This window comes from Cervus elaphus, chromosome X (genome assembly GCF_910594005.1).
Source record: "Cervus elaphus chromosome X, mCerEla1.1, whole genome shotgun sequence".
NCBI lineage: Eukaryota > Metazoa > Chordata > Mammalia > Artiodactyla > Cervidae > Cervus > Cervus elaphus.
This window is the reverse complement of record NC_057848.1, coordinates 160,300,007-160,324,529: the sequence shown is the minus strand read 5'-3', so window position 1 is coordinate 160,324,529 and position 24,523 is coordinate 160,300,007. Positions and strand designations below refer to the sequence as shown.

The 24,523-nt window shown below is 41.9% G+C and overlaps 1 long non-coding RNA gene across 2 annotated transcripts in view; it reads right to left on the bottom strand.

Annotated features, from left to right (window-relative positions):
• Window positions 1-24,523, bottom strand: part of LOC122689554 — an 82,163-nt gene that overhangs the window by 8,637 nt on the left and 49,003 nt on the right. The gene's annotated exons all lie outside the window — the stretch shown is intronic.

Sequence of the window (24,523 nt, the reverse complement as noted above, 5' to 3'; positions counted from 1 at the left end):
TCGATTCCTGGGTTTGAAAGATGTGCTGGAGAAAGGAACGGCTACCCACTCCAGTATTCTGGCCTAGATAATTTCATGGACAGAGGAGCCTGGCAGGCTACAAGTCCATGCGGTCGCGAAGAGTCGGACACAACTGAGAGACTTTCACACACTCTCTGGTACCTCTCCTCTAGGTGACAGCACATAACCTACTTTGTGAAAATCAAAGCTGTCTCCAGTCACTGCCAGATATTGCCGGCGGGGTGGGATGGGGGCATGGTGCAGGATGACGCTGGTGGAGAATCACTGAGGGACAGTGACCTCTACTGGCAAAACTGTCAAGCCTAGTCTCCCAACTCATGCCTTTTTCAAAGACACAGAGCTGAACAAAATGAAATGGTGTGTGCTGGCCAATAACATATCCCCCAACTTGTAGAATGCTTGGGGTGTGAATGACTCATGTTTGGGGCCTTATTAACGGGAGACCCCGGTTCGATTCCTGGGTCGGGAAGATCCCCAGAAGGGATGGGCTACCCACATCAGAATTCCTGGGCTTCTCTGGTTGCTCAGACGGTTAAGAATCCACCTGCAATGCAGGGGACCTGGGTTCAATCCCTGAACTGGAAAGATCCCCTGGAGGAAGGCATGGCAACCCACTCCAGGTTTCTTGCCTGGAGAATTTCATGGACAAGGAGCCTGGCAAACTACAGTCCATGCGGTGGCAAAGAATCGGACACGACTGAGAGACTTTCACTCACTCTCTGGTACCTCTCCTCTAGGTGACAGCACATAACCTACTTTGTGAAAATCAAAGCTGTCTCCAGTCACTGCCAGATATTGCCGGCGGGGTGGGATGGGGGCATGGTCCTGATGACACTGGTGGAGAATCACTGAGGGACAGTGACCTCTACTGGCAGAACTCTCAAGCCTGGTTTCCCAACTCATGCCTTTTTCAAAGACACAGAGCTGAACAAAATGAAATGGTGTGTGCTGGCCATTAACATATCCCCCAGCTTACAGAATGCATGGGGTGTGAATGACTCATGTTTGGGGCCTTATTAACAGGAGACCCCGGTTCAACTCCTGGGTCGAGAAGATCCCCAGGAGAAGGCATGGCAACCCACTCTAGATTTCTTGCCTGGAGAATCCCCACGGACAGAGGAGCCTGGTGGGTGGCAGTCCATGCAGTGGCAGAGTCGGACACAACTAAGCACACAGCACCTAACAATCAGACGATGCAACTGTTAAAAAGGAGGTACTCATTCATCATCTTCCGGTTGGCAAAACTCAAAAAGGTGATTAATATCAAATGCTGGGAAGGATGCAGACAATTGGAATCCCAGGCAGTGCTGTGGGCATCAACGGGTCCAGCCCTTCTGAAGCAGCATTTGGAAGTGTTTCCTTGAACACAGTGGGGCCACCAGAAACACTCTTCCACCCACTCACATGCCCCCCGACACACATACACAGATGGTGAGGCGGTTCTTGCCAGCCCCCTTAGTCAGCTCAGAGAATCGGAAGAACCTAAATGTCCACTAAAAGAGGAAGGGATAAAGTCAATATGGTATTGCTACCAAGGAACAACTATTCCACAGATTTAAGGAAGGAAAGAGCCTAGGGGTTCCTTCATGGCTGGGTTTGGGCCCGATAATTCTATGCTGTGGACGCCCTGTGGGTTGCATGACGTGTAGCAGCAAACCGGGCCTCTATGGCCTAGGTATCATCAGGACATCCTCCAGTAACAACACTCAAACATGTCTCCAGACATTGCCAAACATTCCCTGAAGGACAGAAATGACCCCTAGTTGAAAACTACTGAGCTACATTTTTTTTTAAGGTAAAAACTCAAAAATACACTGTCAAGTGAAAAAGATGGGAGTGGCATATTATGGGTAGCACAAGTCATTCCTATCAATTAAGTAAATACAAAGTAACAAGCTGGCATAATAGAGAAGGCCAGAACCAAGTAAGGGGTCATTTGGACACTTTGCCTGTATTAGTCCTTCCATCTGAAGCATATTTACATACTGTTCAAACATGAATTTCAAAATATTGCCCTTTAGAGAGTTGGAAGATAAGCTATAAAGAGCAAAGTCCCTTCTCCATCCCAGTGAGTACGGTTTCTAAGAGGGCAGAGACAGAAGGTAAACACGTAAATGAACGTGCACACTGACAGGCGGGGAGGCGTGCTATGAGGAGAAACAAGGCAGGAGAAGGCATGCACACGACTCCATCTACACACTGGGGCCACAAACGCTTCCTCTGTCCCCATCACCAGGAAACTCCACTGTCGCTTCCCACGAATTCCAATTCTTCATTCAGAGTTTTCACCAGGTGCAACTCTGGCTAAACACAGCACCTCAGCAAATAAAAGGAAAAGCTGTTATCTACTTAGAAATAAAGATTTCCGAATCATTAAAATTGTTCCTATACTTGTTAAAGCCAACATTTTCTATGGAGACAGTTACTGTTACATAGCAAAGGTCCTGGGCCGAAATTCAATAAATCAAGCTTTTATTTTGAAGTTTACTACCTGCCCTTTGCTAGACTTGAGACAAGGCATTTCACTCTGCATCATTTACTAGAAAGGGACTGGGACCTTTGTGTGTCAGTGAGGGTGCCGTTGACATTTTGAGGGGGAAATTCCTCCTGATGTGTGGCTCTCCTGAGCTCAGCACTGCGTTGATTATCTCTCCTCTCCACTGGCTCAATGCCAAGGCATCTATAGATAGGCATGCCCCAAGACACACCGCATTTCCATATGCCACCTGGAGGTGCTATCTGGATGCAGCACGTACCACATGCAGGTGACAGACACTGAGAAATCGCTTCAAAAGTGACAAGGTCATGAAAAACAAAGCAAGTTGCAGATGGTGTCCTAGAATGGATTAGAATAAAAACGGGTGCTCTGGGGAAAAAAAAGGACACAGGTTTCAAAAAACGGAAAAAAAATTCATAGTTTAATAATATTGAATTCACCTTAATTTCTTAACTTTGATATATCTGTCATGGTGATTTAACCCATTAGGAAACAGGTCTAGAGCAGAGTTTCTCAACCTCAGTACTGTTAACATTTTAACCTAAATAACTCTTGCCAGTAGCACATCCAACTGTGAAAACCAAAATGCTCAGATATTTCCACATATCCTTGGGAGCAATGAAAGGATGAAGTCCCCCCAGGTGGAGGGGCCCTGGTACACAGGAGTTTCGTATTACATTGCAACTCTTTTGGAAGTATATATATAGATAAATAGAGATATCTTTGTCAAATTTATATAAAGATATACACATATTCAGAGAAATAGAGGAAAAATGTACACATATTCATAGAAACAGAAGAGCAAAGCAGTGATCTTTAAAGTTACCTGAGCATCGTAAACTGATCTCTAAGAATAAAACAAGACAATGGAAAAGTAACAGTTCTTACTGGCTTCATTGATAACCACATAACAGATACAAATGTACTTTGAAAATAAGCTGAATTCAACCGAAAGATATTGAGTTCATCTGTATAATAGTGGCCTTAATAATTACGCAAAATTTTTTAACAGTAGTTCTTTTACATACTCAAATGGGCCAAGTATTTATTAGGATATCTCCCATTCTATGTCTTAAGAAGCATCATTTCTCCAAAATTGATATGAGCAAAATGGTGATTAGTTTTAGCTCCTTGGGTCTTCCTCAATAGAAGAACATGTAAGTATCCCTCCTACATCATGGTTTGGCCAAAAAAAGCAAGCCTAAGGCTTTAACCAAACACACCAGTAAGCTTGTGGTCTACAAATAACTACAGAAACAGAATTACAGAGATGTGTTTCCATTTTGTTCCGATTGAAGCAGCTGACCTAAGATGGAGTAAGCCTACTTCCTAGAGTAGCAAGACTGTGGGGAAAGGGCCAGGGGAAAGCACACGCCTGCTTCTGGAGGCAGCTGCAAAGCAGAGGCTTCATGTGAAGATGGACATGCCCCCGTGGGCTGGGGCTGCCTCCTGGTTTGGAAGATCCTTTGAGAAATTAACCACTGTCTTGGTTGCCACAGGGGTAAGACACTGAAGTCCAACACGAGATAAACCACAGGTGGAGAGAGATCCTTCTACTGTGACCATCCCCACTATGCTCACCGAGGGAGTATCTGTCCAGGGTAGTCGGGTGCAACAAGAGGGAGAAATGGGGGGTGGGACACTGTCTTCTCCTGTCCACTGTAGCCCAGGAGATGGGCCCCTGGGTTAAGAGCCAGGATGTTAGGCAGTCTTCATTCACTCACAGATGCTCACTAAGAGCTAACAATGATTGGCTATTATGGTTAGGGAGGGTTAGGAGACTTCAACTGCAAGGGCATTTAGTGCTATTAAGACTCTTGGAGAGGGTGAGATGTATGGAGAGAGTAACATGGAAACTTACATTACCATCTCTAAAATAGGTCATTTCAGTTCAGTTCAGTCGCTCAGTCCTTCTGACTCTATGAGACCCCATGGACTGCAGCCTGTCAGGCTTCGCTGTCCTTCACCAACTCCCGGAGCCTCCTCAAACTCAGTCCATTGAGTTGGTGATGCTATCCAACTATCTCATTCTCTGTTGTCCCCGTCTTCTCCTGCCTTCAATCTTTCTCAGCATCAGGGTCTTTTCCACTGAGTCAGCTCTTCCCATCAGATGGATAAAGTATTGGAACTTCAGCTTCAGCATCAGTCCTTCCAATGAATATTCAGCACTGACTGGTTTGATCTCCTTGCAGTCCAAGGGACTCTCAAGAGTCTTCTCCAACACCACAGTTCAAAAGCATCAATTCTTCAGTGCTCAGCTTTCTTTATAGTCCAACTCTCACATCCATACATGACTACTGGAAAAACCATAGCTTTGATTAGACAGACCTTTGTCGGCAAAGTCAAGGAGCGGCAGCTGTGACGGCACATGAGTTTTGCCAAGAGAACGCACTGGTCCTAGCAAACACCCTCTTCCAACAACACAAGAGACGACTCCACACATGGACATCACCAGATAGTCAACACCAAAATCAGATTGATTATATTCTTTGTAGCCAAAGATGGAGAAGCTCTATACAATCAGCAAAAACAAGACCAGGAGCTGACTGTGGCTCGGATCATGAACTCCTTATTGCCAAATTCAGACTTAAATTGAAGAAAGTGGGGAAAAGCACTAGACCACTCAATATGGCCTAAATCAAATCCCTTATGAGTAGACAGTGGAAGTGACAAATAGATTTAAGTGACTAGATCTGATAGACAAGTGTGCCTGATGAACTATGGACAGAGGTTCGTGATGTTGTACAGGAGACAGGAATCAACACCATCCCCAAGAAGAAGAAATGCAAAAAGGCAAAATGGCTGTCTGAGGAGGCCTTACAAATAGCTGTGAAAAGAAGAGAAGCGAAAAGCAAAAGATAAAAGGAAAGAGATACCCATTTGAATGCAGAGTTCCAAAGAATAGAAAAGAGAGATAAGAAAGCCTTCCGCAGCGATCAATGCAAAGAGATAGAGGAAAACAATAGAATGGGAAAGACTAGAGAGTTCCAAGAAAATTAGAGATACCAAGGGAACATTTCATGCAAAGATGGGCACAATCAAGGACAGAAATGGTATGGACCTAACAGAAGCAGAAGATATTAAGAAGAGGTGGCAAGAATACACAGAAGAACTGCACACAAAAGATCTTCACGATCCAGATAATCACGATGGTGTGATCACTCACCTAGAGCCAGATATCCTGGAATGTGAAGTCAAGTGGGCCTTAAAAAGCATCACTACAAACAAAGCTAGTGGAGTTGATGGAATTCCAGTTGAGCTAGTTCAAATCCTAAAAGATGATGCTGTGAAAGTGCTGCACTCAATATGTCAGCAAATTCGGAAAACTCAGCAGTGGCCACAGGACTGGAAAAGGTCAGTTTTCATTCCAGTCCCAAAGAAAGGCAATGCCAAAGAATGCTCAAATTACCGCACAATTGCACTCATCTCACACACTAGCAAAGTAATGCTCAAAGTTCTCCAAACCACACTTCAGCAATATGTGAACCGTGAACTTCCAGATGTTCAAGCTGGTTTTACAAAAGGCAGAGGAACCAGAGATCAAATTGCCAACATTTACTGGATCATCAAAAAAGCAAGAGAGTTCCAGAAAAACATCTATTTCTGCTTTATTGACTATGCCAAAGCCTTTGACTTTGTGGATCACAATAAACTGTGGGAAGTTCTGAAGGAGATGGGAATACTAGACCACCTGACCTGTCTCCTGAGAAACGTGTATGCACATCAGGAAGCAACAGTTACAACTGGACATGGAACAACAGACTGGTTCCAAATAGGAAAAGGAGTACGTCAAGGCTATATATTGTCACCCTCCTTATTTAACTTATATGCAGAGTACATCATGAGAAACGCTGGGCTGGATGAAGCACAAGCTGGAATCAAGATTGCCGGGAGAAATATCAATAACCTCAGATATGCAGATGACACCACCCTTATGGGAGAAAGGAAAGAACTAAAGAGCCTCTTGATGAAAGTAAAAGAGGAGAGTGAAAAAGTTGGCTTAAAGCTCAACATTCAAAAAACTAAGATCATGGCATCCTGTCCCATCACTTCATGGCAAATAGATGGGGAAACAGTGGAAACAGTGGATGACTTTATTTTGGGGGGCTCCAAAATCACTGCAGATGGTGAGTGCAGCCATGAAATTAAAAGACACTTACTCCTTGGAAGGAAAGTTATGACCAACCTAGATACCATATTAAAAAGCAGAGACATTACTTGGTCAACGAAGGTCCGTCTAGTCACGGCCAGTGGTCATGTATGGATGTCAGAGTTGGACTATAAAGAAAGCTGAGTGTCAAAGAACTGATGCTTTTGAACTCTGATGTTGGAGAAGACTCTTGAGAGTCCCTTGGACTGCAAGGAGATCCAACCAGTCCATCCTAAAGGAGATCAGTCCTGGGTGTTCATTGGAAGGCCTGATGTTGAAGCTGAAACTCCAATACTTTGGCCACCTGATGCGAAGAGCTGACTCGTTTGAAAAGACGCTGATGCTGGGAAAGATTGAGGGCAGAAGGAGAAGGGGATGACAGAGGATGAGATGGTTGGATGGCATCACCGACTCAATGGACACAGGTTTGGGTAGACTCTGGGAGTTGATGATGGACAGGGAGGCCTGGCGTGCTGCAGTCCATGGGATCACAAAGAGTCGGAAACGACTGAGTGACTGAAGTGAGATGAACTGAACTGTCAGCAAAGTAATTTCTCTGCTTTTTAAATTTTGTCTATGTTGGTCATACCTTTTCTTCCAAGGAGGAAGCATCTTTTAATTTCATGGCTGCAGTTACCATCTCCAGTGATTCTGGAGCCCAAGAAAATAAAGTCTGTCATTGTTTCCATTATTTCTCCATCTCTTTGCCATGAAGTGATGGGACTGGATGCCATGATCTTAGTTTTTTGAATGTTCAGTTTTAAGCCAGCTTTAAGCCAGTAAAATATGTAGCCAGTAGGAATCTGTTGTATGACTCATGGGAATTTAGAACTCAGGAGCTCCGTATCAACCCAGAGGGGTGGGATGTGAAGGGAGATGTAGGGAGGTTCAAGCGGGAGATGGCATGTGCACTATGCCTGATTCATGTTGAGGTTTGACAGAAAACAACTAGATTCTGTAAAGCAAATATCCTTCAATTAAAAAAATAATTAAAAAAAAAGACTCTTGAAGTTCAAGTTCACAGTGTGAGCCTAACAAAAGATTAAATCCAACATGGGAGCCAAAACTCCCAAGATGCCAGAATCTGCCCACAATCTCCATGCTTCATCTGAGAATTGACCGAGGATCATGGGGAGAGCAAGGACTTCTGAATTCCATGTGACTTGTCCATAGTCTTTGTCAGGAGGGGTTCTAAATTTTACCCACAGGAGAACTTCATAGACTAAGCTTTGAACACCATTTTCAATTTTATCAGCTGACATCCCCTGGGAGCCTATCAAACACCCTGTCCATCAGCAACACAAGACTTCTCCGGGCCTGGGGCCTGAGGCCAAGGCACAGGTCTACCCTACACTGTGTGGCCCTGTATTCCCAAAGAGCCGTCCATGTGGACACTCAGGGACTGTGAAATGGATGGATGGATGAACTAACAGAATGGAGAAATGAGCTCCATTGGTTTTATTCACTGTTCCTACATTATCCCAAAAAGAGAGTAACAGAGAAACTAAGTTGGGGGTAGCATAGCTATAATAGAAAAGGAATAAAGGAAAGGAGGGAGCTTTCTTTCCCAAACCTTTCTTCCCCAGTCACAAATATTCAGACAACATAACACAGAGGACTCTCTAGTATACGAAGACTCCTGAATATGGTGCAGATAGAAAGAGCCAAGAGGAAGTGTACATGTAAAGAAAGCTGGTGCTAAAGTAAATAACATGAAGACTGATTTACAGATTTCAGTAGACAATTTACTTAGCGACCAAAAGATGCAAATTCCTTCCATTTATACATCATGTCCAACCAGCATGACTTCTTCCATGACTTTTCATCCCAAAGTGACCACAGTGACTGTCCTCTAGGGTTTGCATGAAATGAAAAATCAGCCAACAGCACTTACTGAACTAAACATGTCTTTTATTTTTTTTTTTGTTTTGTTTTTGTTTTTCTGGAACTCTCTTCCTTTTTTTTTTTATTTTTTTTTATTAGTTGGAGGCTAATTACTTCACATAAACATGTCTTTTAAAGCATGTTCTGATGTAATAAATAAATGGAAATGCCTAAATCTTTAAAAGTTCTCATCACGAGAAAAAAAAATCTTATCACAATGTATGGTGACAGATGTTAACCATTGTGGTGATCGTCTCTCAATCACACAAATATCAAGCCATTATGTTTTACACTTGCAGGTCACATAATGGGATCTATTACGCTTCAGTAAAAATAAATAGAGTGAAATTGCACTAGCACAGCTAAATAGAAAAGTATCATACATTTTCAAGATTTGTAAATACACATGGGTCTGATGGAATTCTTTGTATTCACTTGAATAATAATTTTGTCAAACTGTGTCAGAAACAGTAATACTTAGGCATAAACAATTGCTTCTGTCAGCAAACCACTAACAAGATGGAAATGTCCACTCCCTTTCCGAAAGTGTGGGGAGCCCTGGACTGAAGGTAACTGTCTAAGAACTGGCCCCGCTGCTACTTCTCATCAAACGCACCAGACAGGGCCAACTGGGCTGAGAAGAATCGGGCTCTTGTTTCTTGAAATCAAAGGACTAAATAGGAGCTGGGCTGCTATTTTACAAGCACAAGACCGTTAATCCCCTTACCATGGATACAAGAGCATGTTGTTCCTTCTTAGATCACAAGGCTTCTCCCTGAATAATCAGAGGAAGAAATTCATTCTGTGCCCTACATCATTTTACTCAGAAAGAGAACACTGTGCTTGAGTTACACTTCTACTTCTCTGCTAAAAATGATCAATTATCCTATAAAAACATTATTTGAGTCAAGGAGGCAGATAAACGTCTCAGTTGACCTGGAAAATGGACTAGAATTTCATCGTAATTTCCTGAGATAATACTTGCAACATTTAAAACTTCCTGTGAAAATCTTTTCAAAAATCTGGACCAAACTTTACAACAAAACCTTGAAAACACCTGTTTACTATCTTCAAAGTCCCAAGAACACTTAACACAACCTGATCTAATAAAAGCAGAAGTTTCTACCACTTAGTTTTTTTACTTGCATCATCCACTCTACTTTTAAGAAAAGTCAAGGATGAGCAAAAAGCCACCTGATATCAAGATCTGTAAGTAATGATTTCAAAGGAATTGGTTCTGTCACGTTTCATTCATCTTCCACGTCTCTCTGGGCCAGCTTCTCGGGAATGTCCTTGGCGGGACCTGGATTTTCCCATCACTGAACTCTCAGGGCCTATGTCGCAGCCTGCACAGCGGGCTTCCGAGAGCAGCTACCAACTTCTCTGGCTTGCGCCCAGCAGTGCAGCACACGCAGCCTCAGGAGAGCGCAGTAGGAGTCTTCTGCTCCTCACATCGCTGCCTTGGGTGCTGTCAGCTCTTTCTCTCCTCCACTCCCTGCAGCACCTGGGGGGACTGATGGAGCCGGCGTGTCATTTCTGGGTGTTTAAGAGCTCAGGCCAGTCTGATCAAAACCTAGATCAACTGTCTTCCCACCACTAACACCCAGCTTCCCTCCCCCACTGGGCTGGCCTGTGCAGGATGCATTCTGCTCTCCAGGCTCCACTCCTCCTGCCCAGAGCCCCTGACCTCCCCCACTCCTGCTCACTGAGGGATGGAAAAGGGACAGGGGAGGGGGCGGGGATCTGCAGGAGAGGAAAAGGCCAGCTTTGGTTCCCCAGGTGGGCTCCCCGTGCGCCCCCTGCCTGATGGTGGCCTCATCACGGCGCGCCCTCCTGTCCATCCAGACTGCACTTGGGGCCTTCGGAGAAGGTGTGGCGACCTCTGCACTGGCCCTTTCCCTGGCACAGACGATGGCTTCCATCTCGCCCTGCCTGCCCACTCTCCGCCTTCCCTGGGCCCTGCACGTGGATCTTGGGCCCCACAGGCCCGTCCAGCTCCCTTCAGTGGCCTCCACTTGGCCCCAGCAGCCATCCGGGCGCAGACTGCTGGCAAAGCCGCCCCCTCTCTCTCATGCAGGCTCGAGCTGGCCTTCACCTTCAGCCTTCTCCAGCTGAGGGGCAGGCACCAGTCTCCATCCCACCCACAGGACAGTCTCGGCGCCTGGGTCCACCGTCACCAGAGCTCCAGGTGCTGCCACTCTCATACTACTCCTTGGATCGTGTGCAAGTTGGGGAGCGACGTGCCCATCTCTCCTCTCACAGACGACTCCTCTCTCTACTGGCGGCTCTGCGTGACCTGAGGTGGGCAGGCGAGCAGGCAAGGTTGGCACTGCTGTGGCCGGGGCACCAGCTCCTCACGTGGACCCAGCTGTCAGCTCCCTGTGGGCTGCGAGTGCAGACCGCTGCCACCCATCCCACCCGTCCTCCGGGGAGGGTGGTGGGGACACCCCACTCCCTCTCTGCAGGCCCACACCTCTGCTTCTGGGACCCCTGACCTTCTCTTCCACTGCCTGCGTGGGGTCATGGTGCCTGGACGTAAGTCCTACATGGAGCCGGCCAGGACCTCACCCTAGTAGGAACACCGTCCTGCTGAGTCCATCCTAGTTCTACTGGGTCAAGGGTAGGACGCTCACAGATTCCTAAATATGCAGAGGAGACACTAGCCCTGTGTCATGGAGGTGATCATGCTTGATAGAAGAGATACTGTAGTTAGGACTGGGTAAAAGCTGGGATGAAATTGAGAGCCTTCATGACTCTGTTTGTTACTTTACTATCTTTAGTGAGTTACTCATTGCATGTTCCATCCAGTGCACCTCAGCATCTCTCAATTTTCTGTGGTATCCACAGAATAAGCAATGAGGCAAAAAGCCACATCAATCAACAGCAAATGTCCAAGATCTGGATCCCCGAAGCCATCCTGGAAAGGGATATTGGCTACTCTTTTCTTGTTAGGGTTGCTGTAACAATTATTGTAAACTGGGTGGCTTCAACAGAATTGTATTTTCTCTTACTTCTGGAGGCTAGAAGTTCAAGATTGGCCTGTGGACAGGATTGATTTCTTTAAGGCCTCCTTCTCTGACCTGTGGATGTCTATCTTCTCCTTCCGTTTTCACCTGGTCTTTCCTCTGTGCAAGTCTTTGTTCTAATCTCTTTTTATAAGGACACCATTCATATTGGTGTCCTATAGTACCTTCCATTGATTACCTCTATAAAGACCATGTCTCTAAATACAGTTGCATGCTGAGGTACTGGGCATTAGGAAGTTCAACATATGAATTTTGAGGAGACACAATTCATCCCATAACAGCTACCTTCTATAATTTATTCTGTCCCACATTGTCACCAAAGGACCTCTGAAAGGCAGAAGACTTAAAACCTAAACCACCTGCCAAACTACTGGTATCTTCCATTCACCTACCACATCATGCGGTCCCCTTTCCCACAGGGGACACCTGCTCATGTAAAGATGCAGCCACTTTTAGGCCAACACCTGTACTGCATCTTAAACACAACCCAATTCATTAGGCAGCCCTCATCACTCAGCCTTCTGACAGCAGTACTGCTGGGACTGGAGCTGCCTGGCAGTGAGTGCAGCCCATCCCTCCATCCAGGGTGTCCTGCCAAGGGCTATTTCCTCCTGCCTGGAATATTTTTCCCCTTGCATGTTCCTTTTTGTTAATCCAGTCTTAGCTTAAATGGCATCTCTTCAGGGAGTCCTTCCCCTGATCACTCAACATAAGGAAGTCCCCACCCTGCCGGATTGTTATCAAGGTAGTCAGTTCTTTTACTTCATAATACATATTTAACCACCAGTCTCTCTGTTGGTCTACAGACAGCATTTCCTAAGGGTGCTCAGTAGGTAACCATGTTACCCAATTTGGTTTGGGCAATTTGGGATCCCCTAGGCCTAGCAACAGCTTTCAGATATGTCACTTGTGACCTGCAATTTATTGCTGCTTTTTCATGCAATTTTACACAAGTGCTGATGCTGAAGCTGAAACTCCAATACTTTGACCACCTGATGTGAAGAACTGACTCATTTGAAAAGAGCCTGATGCTGGGAAAGATTGAAGGCAGGAGGAGAAGGGGACTACAGAGGATGAGATGGTTGGATGGCATCACCGACTCGATGGACATGAGTTTGAGTAAACTCCGGGAGTTGGCGATGGACAGGGAAGCCTGGCATGCTGCAGTCCATGGGATCTCAAAGAGTCGGACATGACTGAGTGACTGAACTGAACTGAACTGACAGGTATAAGTATGTAAACAGTAGTGGTCCCAGGGAATGATCTAGGGGGACTTTAGCCTATGATAATTTCCATCAGTACCTCTCTCACAGCCACTCTATATAAATGTAAGGTCTCAGTGAAAGGGGAGCTCACTGTCAAAATGCAATTTCAACACAAGTCCCTCATAGCCTCCCTACCCATCAGTAGACAAACTGTTAAGTCATCACTGTGTCTGAGGTATTCTTATTGACTGAAAACCAGAGGGAACACTTCGGATGTCAGTAACGGCTCTTTTGCTCAAAGGCTGGATTTTTTAAACTAATGTACATTGCAGTTAGACAACTCTCTGAGCACGATGAAGGAAGAACCGGCTTTGGATAGGCTCCCTTGTATATCCATGATAACTTCACACAACAAAAGAATGAGGTGTTGAAATAAAAATAAAATCTAAATCTTCATGACAGAACATTTAAGTCAAACACAGAATGAAGTCAGCAGGAAGAGATAGCATGAGGGACCAGAGAGCTTCTTCACCTGGTTTATTGATCATTCTGATGCAGATGCAGATGAGTTAGGAGAGGTCATCAAAGATGATATTTTACCAAATCCATTACTTGATTCCTGTCATGGATGATGGGGAAGGGGAAGGAGAAGGAGAAGAAGATGATGATGATCAAGAGGAAGAGGATTGGAAGATATTGATGAAGAAGAGGATGAGGATGAAGTGACAAAGATGATAATGAGGGGGAGGAAGGAGAAGAAGATGAAGGAAAAGATGACTAATGGAACACAGATGAATTCCAACCTTCCTTTTTTAATTTTCTCCAGTCCCTGGGGGCAAGTTGCAGTCTGTTTTTTCCTCTCCCCTTGTGCTCAGTTTCCCTGTTTTAGAGATCTCTTTTGTCTTTATGGCCTTCCCTGGTGGCTCAGACAGTAAAGAATCCACCTCCAGTGCAGGAGACCCGGGTTCGATCCCTGGGTCAGGAAGATCCCCTGGAGAAGGGAATGGCAACCCACTCCAGTATGCTTGCCTGGAGAATTCCATGGACAGAAGAGCCTGTCGGGCTACAGTCCAGGGGGTCACAAAGAGTTGGACACTACTGAGCGACTAATACTTTCATTTCACTTTCTCCTTTATACCATGGTTCATGACTTATTTGGGGGGAAAGACTTTGAGCAGAATTCAGTGGGAAAGAATCTCTACTCCTTTCTGTTCCAATTCATTTTTATTCCTTCCTGTTCCAGCAAAAACTTTACGGAATCAACACTACCATTCTCTTTGGGAAAAAAGAAAACCTTCTGCTCCCTTAGCTCTGATGGAAGCTGGAGGGTGCTAGGCCCCAGTGTAGTTGTATATAGTATCCTAGCTTTTTTCCTCCTTTCTCTGTATACTGGGTTCAGAGATTACACTGTGTCTTTATGTGAATATGGACAGTTACCATTTACCAATATGTATCTGTCTACTTTCTCTTGTTTAAAAAAAAGAAAAAGAAACTTAAAAAAAATGGGGTTACAGAAGATCAGCAAAGGGTGGCTTTGAGATATCTGTTAAATGGGCATTTTGACAACATAGCTTCACCTTTGGAATGTTTAATTGTGACGTTTAATACACATCCTTGCAGTTTAAGATAAACCTTTTGAAATAAAATTCCTTCCTAGTGAATTAAATAAATCAATATCTTCATTTCAGTGAATAATTTTTAAGATCGTTTTTCCTCAAAATGACTTTCATAAATATTAGGGAAAATGAGGTAGAGTTTCATTCTCCCTGCTTAAAGAGGTAAAGTGTAGAAAGATTTCATGCCCACACGTTTAAAAATCAAGAAAGACCATTATTGATCAGGGATCAACACAAACACTGTTCAGACAAGGAAGGCCTGTTGACAGAATGAGATGGTGATAAGTCTGCCCAAGTTCGAATGTGGGTGGTAAGCTCGGTGTAGCAGATGAAACTGAAGATGCTAGCCAGCTCTCCTCAGAGCATGAATCCAAGTTGTTTTTCAGGTGTTGGGTATAATTTGACTGGATCTCCTGTCCTTTTGTTGCTTCCTCTTAACTCAAGAGCGTGAGCTGGCTGCTGATGAGTTGAGTTTTGGTCAGAAAACAAAGCCTCAAACTATTTAGATCTGAACAGGATTGATGTAGTTCTAGATTAAGTATCTTGCCAATGGAACTGTTGCAAGAAACAAGACCCCTTCCAGGTCCCAAAACAGGGCTCTTGTCTAACACTTGGAAATGAATTGTCCGAGGAAACACATGAGCTGACAAAGCAACAGACTTTACTAGGAAAGGGCGCCCAGGCGGAGAGCAGCAGGTTAAGGAAACCCAGGAGGACTGCTCTGCCACATAGCTTGAAGTCTCTGCTTTTATGGTGATACAGTCAGTTTTGGATTTTCTTTGGCCAGTCATTCTGATTCAGAGTCCTTTGTGGGACACGTATTGCTCATCCAACATGGATGCCAGCGAAAAGGATTCTGGGAGGCAGTAGGACACGTGGTCCATCCTTTTGACCTTTCCCAAACTCTTCCAGTTGGTGGTGCCTTATTAGTTTCATGTTCCTTACCAGGACTTCCTATTGCAAAATAATTCACACAAATGGTTAGTATGGTGCCTGGCCAGGGTGGGCAATTTCAGTCAGTGTGCTTCCACCAACTGAACCACTTGTCTTGGGTAAGTGTTAAAGGACTGAAAGCTTGTGCGTTGGATGTAACACATTTCTACTAGGGCATTCAAAACATTTCAAAGAGATAGGCTTCATGCATAAAAGGAATCAAAATGTACAACTTAAGAGAGGACGGTAACAAAAAGGTTGCTAAAGCTAATCATAGATATATGCTATGACCTGCAATTTCTCTCTGTGGTAAATACTCAGGAAAAAGAAAACATATGGAAAATACACGAACGAAAATGTTCCTGGCAGTTTAGCTGCCTGCTGTGCATGTACCTGAATCAGTCCTGAATATTCATCGGAAGGACTGAAATCAGTCCTGAATATTCATCGGAAGGACTGATGCTGAAGCTGAAACTCCAATACTTTGGCCACCTGATGTGAAGAATTGACTCATTGGAAAAGACCCTGAAGCTGGGAGGGATTGAAGGCAGGAGGAGAAGGGGACAACAGAGAATCAGATGATTGGATGGCATCACTGACTTGATAGACATGAGTTTGAGCAAGCTCCGGGAGTTGGCGATGGACAGGGAAGCCTGGCGTGCTACAGTCCAAGGGGTCACAAAGAGTCGGACACGACTGAGCGATTGAACTGAACTGTCCATGTACCTGACATATAATAGGTGTTCAATAAATGGATGAAAGTGAATTGAACTCATCTTCATCTCTCATATGTGACTTAACAGATCAAGCGACACACACTTGTTTCATATATTTATCCATTAGTTTGGACTTTTAGCCTATATGATAAATACTACATGCAAAATGGTTTTATTAACAATTTCCATTTGAATCCATTATTACTTTAACAAAACAAGAGATTGAGGTCTTTGGAATAATTTAGTCAAGCTTAAGGTAACTCTGCAGAAGGGCACATTACTAAAGAAGGCACAGAGTCAGTAGAAAATAAAGTTTCAGAATGAACATGCAGATGCTCCACTGATGGCTATATTTCCCAAGCTGACCTAATACTAAAACTATATATTCATTTTAAAAGCATTTTCTTGCAAAGAGAATGGCTTTGGCCAGCCCTGAGGTCTGGTAGTTGTGTAACATTAAAGTTAATGATGTAGAACAGTGGCGTTGAGCACCATTCACTTTCTGCAGTGATGAAAATATTCTGTACCTGTGCTGTCCTGTAAGCAGTCACTAGACATAAGTGGCTGCTGAGCACTTAAAAGAGCAGCATATGATGACAAAAAGTGCCAAAGAGGGCCTGATAAGTTCTAATACTTAATGCCACTGGCATGACCTGAAAACAGACATACAAATATTCGACCCCAAATATTCCCAAAAGTTTAGCCTCAGTCATCATATGGCTTAATAGTTTTTTCCCAAACTCATTCAGAGATTCACCTTTCAAGCCTTGATACATCTGCAAAACCAGAAAAATACTGAGTTCTTTACATCAAAGACTTGTCAATTGGACAACAGTAAATTTTATCTATGTTTAATTTCCAAGGTAACATACCTGATTCAGAGTTCAACATAAATAGTTGTCACCAGGGAAAGGAGGCCACAACATAGTTTCAGAATGGAAAATGACAAACAAACAGAAAAATCAGGGGAGGGAAAGAAGAAGAAAAACTCCGCCTTCCACTTAAAGCTGCCTTAGCCATTCTGTGACCCAGATTAGAATATGAGACAAAGAAGCAAGCCACCACCTAAAAGGTTTAATGATTAATCCCCATCATTTGGGTTAATACTTTGATAGAAGCAGCCCATCTCCTGTCAGTTATTTATGAAAATCTGCTTGGAAAACAGATTAGTTGTCCTTCCCAAACTCTACCTCCAAAGAATGTTTTCTCTGCTGACTCAGAAGTTGGAATCCTCCCCGGCCCTTCCTTCTGTTGTCTGGTTAAATGCACAGTGGAAAGAATTAGTCCTTTCTGGAGGTTTACAATGTGAACTCTCTGCCTTTTCAGGACTGAAATATCTGGCTTATAGATAGGCTATCTTAATTTAGGAAACAAACATCACTCCTTTCTATCTCTGGTGAACAAAGGACACCCTTCCAAGACTGGCTTCATCTGACTCTCACCTCCACAGGTAAAATTGAGGAGAGCTTCCAAATCAAAGAGAATGCTTTTGGTCAGCCCTGAGGTCTGGTAGTTGTGTAAAATTAAAGTTAATGACATAGAGCAGTGCTACCCAATGGAACATTCTGTGATGATGGAAATGTTCTTTCTATATCTGCAATATATAGTATGTATACAGCACATACAATGGCTAGTATAGCCACTAGGTATAGGTGGCTGTTGAGCACCTGAAATGCGGCTACTGCTGCTGATTTTTATTAATTTAATGTAAAAATATGTGGCTAGTAACTACAATGGTCAGTGCGGTTATACAACAGTAATTAGGAACTACCTACCATGAACTGGGGCTTCCCTGATAGCTCAGTTGCTAAAGAATCCGCCTGCAATACAGGAAACCCTGATTTGATTCCTGGGTTGGGAAGATCCCCTGGAGAAGGGATAGGCTACCTACTCCAGTATTCTGGCCTGGAGAATTCCATGGACTGTATAGTCCATGGGGTTGCAAAGAGTTGGACACGACTGAGCAACTTTCACCATGAACTAGCTTCGCTGGATTATTCCTCTAATCCTCAAAACAGCACCCCACATCGCTGTGTTATAATCATCTTACATACAAGAAAACTGAGGATTCAGTGTTTAAGGCATTGGTGGCAACAGGAGAAGTGGAATGGGTGTTGCTTTACCAGCCTGGATGACTTACAGCTGAACCCTATCTCCACCATGTTGAACTGGACTGTATCTTGAGTCATCACTGGTCAAAACAGACATTGTAAAAAATAAAAAAAACAGACATTGTAACAAAACCTCAGAGATTCTCTGAGGACTACAGCAGTGAGTGGAGAAGAACCGTCCCCTCGTGGACATTCTACAGATGCCAATCAAGCCCCCAGCAGGCTTTCCTCTCTACCACGCCACCTCTGCATGAGTTCAGTCCCCAAATTCTACCTTGTTGCTTAAAAACCATGAATAGAAAAATCAGACTGGATGACCCCAAATAGAAAATTTGGATTTTTAAAGAAACAACAAGGAAAATATCAATAACTACACTTCTCATTTCCCCTTCCTGGCTAGGGTGATAGTTTATTGTAGATGACCCACTGCTATCAGCTAACTCCACTTAAGGAGCTTTTCTTCATCTCCTTCACCTCGGTTGCCAGGGTACGGAGTCAGGAAAAGTTGTACTAGAGAGAGACGTGGCCAAAAGTTAACCCAGTCATTCCAGAAATTTCACTATTAGGGGAAATGGAAATTTCCTAGAAGGAAGAGCCTGCATAACTAACCCATGAAAACAAAGTCAGACTAGATGAGCTTATCTTAGTTATGCCTTATAAAAGCATCATGGCAGGTGGGGGTGGGGGAGACAATAAATAGAGATTATAACAAAGTTAATTATTTGCATCAAGGAACAAAGCTAAGTTAAAAGATAAAAATCTGATTCAGCTTTCTTTTAGCCTTAAAACTTTTTAAAAGTATCAAATGTCTCTCTTTTGCTTTTACTTAGTCACTTAAGTGATGAAAATTAAAGACAGTAAAATGCTAAGGTTTTGTCAGTGTTAAGTCACTCATTTGAAAAGAGAAGAAAATCTCTTCTCTTTTGAATTATGATTTCCCAATCTTCGTTGTATCATTTTGTTAAAGATAGAAAAAATAGCAATACGAGTTCTCTATAGAAAATAATAGAGAAGTCAAAAGAGAAAAGTAGAAGTCACCTGTAATTCCACCAGCATCAATGGCCATTGGTAATGTTTTCTAAATATTTGGAACATGTCTTTCTTAGTTTTGGGTCTTACCGTGTATGGGTGTGTGTGTGTAAATAGAGCTTAATTTCTTCCTAGAAACAAAACCGGGAGTAGACTGGCGGTTACCAGGAGGTGGGGCAATTAAGGAAATGTTGAAGGGTACAAAGCTGCAACTAGTAGATAAATAAGTTCTGGAGATCTAATGCACAGCATAGTGATTACAGTCAACAATACTGCCTTACAAAATTCAAAGCTGCTAAGATATTAGATCTTAATTGTTCTCAGCACATAATGAGAGACAGGTATTAGCTAATGCTACAGTGGTAATCACATTGTAGCATAAAAATGTATCAGATCAACCTTAAATTTAACCACTTCTGAGCTATGTCTCAAAAAAAACCTGGGATTATACTATTATTAGGCTTTGTCACCTTGTTTCTTGAATTTAACAGTTTATTTTCAATGTACTTCCACATCATTAAAGTCTTCTTTATTAACAGTTTTTTTTTATTAACAGTTTTTAATGATGGTTTAATACTGCATTCATTTTATAGATATGTCATATGCTTTTCAATGTAATGTCTTCTTTTTTACTATAATATAAAACATTGTAATAAATATTCTGTAAGGTAGCAATTTTTGCTCATTTGTAATAATATCTTTGGTATAAATTATTAAAATTTAAATTTTGAAGTTAAACATTATATAAAAATAAACTAATATAATACTGTAAATCAACTATACTTCAATTTAAAAATTTACAACTAATATATGTAAAATAGATAAGCAACAAAGATATATTGTATAGCACAGGTAATTATAGCCATTATCTTATGTAATAGCTTTCAATGGAGTATAATAATGAAATACTGAATACAATCACTATACTGTATACCTAGACTAATAAAATATTGTAAATCAACTATATGTCAATTTTTAACAAGTAATACCAAAATGTAAGGTTTTTATACATGCTAATTTCCTTTCAAAAGTATATGTCAGTATACATATTCTTTGCAGCATTTACATGTTCATTTTCTAGTATCCTGAACCAGATATTACAGTGCTCAAAACTCTTGGCAAAACAAATGCTACAGCAGTACATAAATACTGTTTTGATTTGCAATTCTTTGTTTCATAGTAAAGATTAAGTTTTATATGTTGAATGGCCATTTGTATTTCTTGTTTATAAATTGCTTACTTGATGCTTTGTCGCTTTTACTGCCAGTGTTCACTTTTCTTAAATTTTTTAAAATTAATTTATTATTTTACTTTACAATATTGTATTGGTTTTGCCATACATTGACTTGAATCCTCCATAGGTGTACATGTGTTTCCCATCCTGAACCCCCCCTCCCACCTCCCTCCCCATCCCATCCCTCTGGGTCATCCCAGTGCACCAGCCCTGAGAACCCTGTCTCACGCATTGAACCTGGACTGGCAATTTGTTTCATATATGATAATTTACATGTTTCAATGCCATTCTCCCATATCATCCCGCCCTTGCCCTCTCCCACAGAGTCCAAAATACTGTTCAAATTTTTTTGGCATGAATTTATGTGTGCACAGACACTGTCAGTTGTTAGTTCCCCCCTTTCACTTAGTCCATTCCCATTCTCTTGCATTTCCCAGGAAGCAATCCTATATTTCATGTCACTTAAACATGATTTAAAATTTTTCTCTTACTTTTCAACAGTAATACTTAGCTGTTGATCCCGTTCTGTCATAGAGATAAAAGTATCCTTTTTATTCCTAGTTTACTGAAAATTCCTTTCAGTGATAATTGTTGAATTTTATCAGCTGCCTTTTCAGAATCTATTATTGGGGTTTTACCACTTGGTGCATTATACTAGCAAATTTATTTACATTAATCCAATCCTTAGATAAACTCAGTTGATTATATTTAACATGGTACTGAACTTAACTTTAGTAAGTAAGGAAGCATCAGTAACTAAGGGCCTTAGGAAGCATCACTACAAACAAAGCTAGTGGAGGTGATGGAATTCCAGCTGAACTATTTCAAATCCTAAAAGATGATGCTGTGAAAGTGCTGCACTCAATATGCCAGCAAATTTGGAAAACTCAGCAGTGGCCACACGACTGGAAAAGGTCAGTTTTCACTCCAATCCCAAAGAAGGGCAATGCCAAAGAATGTTCAAACTACCACACAGTTGCACTCATCTCACACGCTAGCAAAGTAATGGTCAAAATTCTCCAAGCCAGGCTTCAACAGTACATGAACCATGAATTTCCAGATGTTGAAGCTGGATTTAGAAAAGGCAGAGGAACCAGAGATCAAATTGACAATATCCGTTGGATCACAGAAAAAGCAAGAGAATTCCAGAAAAACATCTATTTCTGCTTTATTGTTTACGCCAAAGTCTTCGTGTAGATCAGAACAAACTGTGGAAAATTCTTCAAGAGATGGGAATACCAGACCACCTGACCTGCCTCCTGAGAAATCCATATGCAGGTCAAGAAGCAACAGTTAGAACCGGACATGGAACAACAGACTGGTTCCAACAGACTGGTTCGGAAAGGAGTACGTCAAGGCTGTATGTTGTCACCCCGTTTATTTAACTTATATGCAGAGTACATCATGCGAAATGCCAGGCTGGATGAAGCACAAGCTGGAATCAAGATTGCTGGCAGAAATATCAATTACCTCAGATACACAGACAACACCACCCTTATGGCAGAAAGCGAAAAAGAACTAAAGAGCCTCTTGATGAAAGTGAAAGAGGAGAGGGAAAAAGCTGGCTTAAAACTCAACATTCAGAAAACCAAGGCCATGGCATCTGGTCCCATCACTTCATGGCAAATAGATGGGAAAATAATGGAAACAGTGACAAACTATATTTTCTTGGGCTCCAAAATCACTGCAGATGGTGACTGCAGCCATGAAATTAAAAGACGCTTGCTACTTGGAAGAAAAGCTGTGACCAATCTAGACAGCATATTAAAAAGCAGAGACATTACTTTGCCAACAAAGGTCCGTCTAGTTAAAGCTGTGGTTTTTCCAGTAGTCATGTATGGATGTGAGATTTGGACTATGAAGAAAGCTGAGTGCCAAAGAATTGATGCTTTTGAACTGTGTTGTTGGAGAAGACTCTTGAGAGTACCTTCGACTGCAAGGAGATCCAACCAGTCCATCCTAAAGAAAATCAGTCCTGAATATTGATTGGGAGGACTGATGTTGAAGCTGAAACTCCAATACTTTGGCCTCCTGATGTGAAGAACTGACTTACTGGAAAAGACCCTGATTCTGGGAAAGATTGAAGGTGGGAGGAGAAGGGGCCAACAGAGGATGAGATGGTTGGATGCCATCACTGACTCGATGGACATGAGTTTGAGCAAGCTCCGGCAGTTGGTGATGGATAGGGAAGCCTGGTGTGCTGCAGTCCATGGGGTCACAAAGAATCAGACATGACTGAGTGACTGACCTGAACTGAACTGACTTTGCTTCTTTTCCCCTTGGATTTTTAGACTTACTTTCACAAGAAGAAAAGAATTTGAGTTCCTTTTCCGGTGCTCATTCTCGAAGAGTCTTTTTTGGTCATTATATTGCCACCTTGAAAAACAGAACTATTTCCAACATTTTCTATGTATAGAGATGCTTTAAAAGCATAAGAAATTAAAATGTTACAGGTTAATAATCTGGACTGTACATACATATTTGGCAAAGGAGTTCTCTGAAAACTTTCCATTTCTTCCATTGTTAGTTACTTAAGATTTCATATTTTTTTCTGAATCAATTTAGGTTCCTTACAATTTCTAAGAAAAGAATTTCATTCTTTCAGATTTTCTAGTAACTCTCTTGAGCTTTATAGAAAATTTCCCATAAAATATCTATATTTGTTACTATGTTTCTTACATATTTAATACAGAATACATTAATTTTAATTTCATTCTTTCAGATTTTCTAGTAACTCTCTTGAGCTTTATAGAAAATTTCCCATAAAATATCTATATTTGTTACTATGTTTCCTACGTATTTAATACAGAATACATTAATTTTCTTCTCATTTTTCCAGTAGACTTGCCAGAAGTTTTGTTATCTTTTTCAAAGATCATGTTCTTAATTTTTGTTTATCTTCTTCCTGTTTTCTGACTGATCCATCTTATTTACATTTATTAAGTCCTTCTTCTATTTGTTATACTTGTTTTGCTGTTCTTTTTATAACTCTTGAATTGACTAATAAGCTCATTTATTTTTATTCTTAGTTGACAATGAAAACATCTATGGCTATGAATTTTACTCTGAGTACTTCTCTGGCCACATGACATAAGATGTGTAGATGTACAGTGTCCTCATTATGATTAATTCTCAAAATAGTTATAATCATGAAAAATTAAAGGATGAAAGTTGCTCAGTCATGTCCAACTCTTTGCAACCCCATGTACTATACAGTCCATGGAATTCTCCAGGCCAGAATCCTGAAGCGGGTAGCCTTTCCCTTCTCCAGGGGATCTTCCCAACCCAGGGATCGAACCCAGGTCTCCCGCATTGCAGGCGGATTCTTTACCACTGTGACACCAGGGAAGCCCAAGAATACTGGAGTGGGTAGCCTTTACCTTCTCCACTGGATCTTCCTGACCCAGGAATCAAAGCAGGGTCTCCTGCATTGCAGGCAGATTCTTTACCAGCTGAGCTACCAGGGAAGTTACATTCATAGTTTCATTTATTCTATAATCCAGTAATGATTTTGAAAAGTGTTTTCTAAATTTCTACATCTTTCTCAAATTTAACTGTAAGTATCTATGTATATGCTATATTTTAAATAGTATTCTTGTTAATCTCAAGTACATTAACTCTTTTTTAATCTTAGGATGTATAAAAGAAAGTCTTAAAATTGATCCATTAGTAGCCAAGGATAATATTATAAACAGAATATTGTTACAATATTCTTTTTAAAGGAATTGTGAGAACACTGTGCTGAGTAAATTTCCCTTTTTACAATAAAGGTATCATAGGTAACTATTTCATATTGTTTTAAAGCAAATATACCAAAATATTAAAATGCTATGAAAAGGGAAATTTCTTAAGGTAGTAAGATTTTTATATCAGGATCAAGCAAATTCCTGACTATGAGCTGATGTGCTCATATGTTTGGATTTGTTTGATATTAGCAAAAGGAATCGGTAGATGTGTGGCCCCAAATGACATGATTGAAAATAAATTGACTTTTATAGATCCTGTCAGGTGAATAGAAAGACAAAAGCTCAAGTAACTATTATGAGACACTGTCAGTAACTCCACTCCAAATCCAAAGACACCACAAGTTACACATCACAT